Here is a 2,317-nt window from a genome sequence, read left to right on the forward strand (position 1 = left end):
TTCATCCATCCACGCCTATACGCCTTTTTTATTACAGAAATCTGATGTCGGAAAAATGAACAGGTCGATTGCGTCTGCTTACAAGATAATTGGCATACCAGTGGAATGAACAAGGATGATCAATATATGTAGTCACATGATTTGCTTTTCACTCGCATAGGTCTGTTAGAGAAAATTAAGTCTTTGCTCTGCATCTGATTATTTAAGTCAGTGCTACAAAACTGTAATAGAGGGATAATGATATTCAAAACACATGTTGTAACCTCTGTTGTAGTTTGAGGGGAAATATAACTGATCAATGAATGGACTCACACATTATAATAATCATAATAATAGTAGAGTTGTATGCAGACTAAGTATGTCCAACAGGTCGTACAAGTCGCTCACCTTTACCTTAATGCTAAGAAAAATCGCTGTCCTAATTAAAAATGCGGCACTTCGAACTTCGAATTTCCAAACATTAGAGCAGTACTCGGACCCCTAAACCCATTGAACTGATCACTAAGCAATATCATTGTACAATTCAAAATCGAGTTTTTCAATATAGTGCTAAAGTTATATCCTTAGTTCTGGCAATACGGTCTAATGCCTACCTACCAATGCGTAAATCTATTTTATGTCCAATCCATTATGAAGAGTCAAAATCCCTGTCTATAAACCAGCATGTATGACTTATTCATAATGCATTATCTAGTCCATAGATCACTGTATTCAATCGGGGGTTGCCAATCTGTTAATTTTGTGTATGAGCAGTCTACAATCCATGATCGCTCTGCAATCCATGTTCAGTGCCTAATCCACATGCCAGCCCTAATGTTATGAATAGTTCTGTGTAGATTAGTTCCTATTTTTCCCAAGATTTTCTTTCTCCCAAGAACATGCCAATATATATTTTTCCGAGTTTAATCCAGCAATGATGTCCATTTTCTATAGTAAACGACCAATCAACAATCTAGTTCAGTCTTCAATTCAAGATAGAATCTCAATATCCAGACCGAAATCCAGTGCTGTCCAATCCATAACTCAGTTATTTCTAATGATTTATAGTTCAATATCGAAGTTCCCCCGATATTCTCATATTCATATCCAGTGTATGATTGAGTGTGGTTGTCTAGTCCAAAGCACTTTGTTGTTGACATTAATACATCAGTGTACATTGTACACATTCCTGATATCAGCATTAAAATCCATGCATCAATATCTTATCTACTGTATAGTTTGGCCTTGATTTTTATTCTGGAATCGAACGGCAACATCCAAATCATATTCTTAAACCAATGCTCAGTCCATAAGATACCACTGATGCCCAACTAAGGCATTTTATAGCTTATCATTATTAAACAATCTATAATCCAAAATTCAAGAGCTAAAGTCTCAAGTTAGATTTATTGTCTTGCACATAATTTGCCGTTATTGAATATTATTTATTTAGTGTTTATTATTATGCCATTACCCCGTGCTCTTGGCAAGGTCATCCTCGTAATGTTGCATTCTGCAATTCAAGGATAAATCTCAAAATATTAATCAATCTTATACCCTTTTAATGATCCAGTGTAAAATTTATATCAAACATAAAATAGCAGTGGCAATTTAAGATTTTTCACGTTAGAAAACAAAAAAGCATAGAAGCCCCAATGGCCACTTAAGACGACGAAAGACGACACCATTGATGTCTTACAGCCTGCGGAGACTGAAGTCATATGCAGTGTTACCAATTCCATTATAGGTAAGGGTAGAAAAAAATCTCGCTAGATTTGACAAGAACATTTACTAGTTACTCTTGCGAACTGCAGATTTTTTCCGCTATATCAACATTTAAATTCGCTAAATTTAGTGGAACAATTACAAAAGGAAAACACTGGTCAGATGTAAAGGACCCCCTTGTGCCTGACACTGGTTAACCTACTTAAGAGTTATTATTTCATATTTTCATATTTTAAAATGACGTTAACATTTGTTTCTGCAGTAGGATGTCACTACTCTCAACATAATGCATATATAACAGCATTTACCTATATTTGCTTCTTTTCTTACTACCTCGTCACAAGGAACTTCATATATATGCCATAACTATGTACATGAATCAGCAGTGATAAGCATGGTAACATTCTAGTCTGAGGAGGTAGGCACATATAACGATGAAAAGAAATAAGGCACACCCATTCAAAGAAAGCAAAACCATCTCATTTCACTTTACATAATTTATGTATGGCAGCTCATTGGTATATTTGATACTTCTTACCCCTAGGTACAAAATAATTCACCTGTAACCATCTGGGTGTGCTGTAGACCCTCGTCCCTACTCTCATTACACAAT

This window comes from Penaeus vannamei, chromosome 26 (assembly GCF_042767895.1).
Source record: "Penaeus vannamei isolate JL-2024 chromosome 26, ASM4276789v1, whole genome shotgun sequence".
NCBI lineage: Eukaryota > Metazoa > Arthropoda > Malacostraca > Decapoda > Penaeidae > Penaeus > Penaeus vannamei.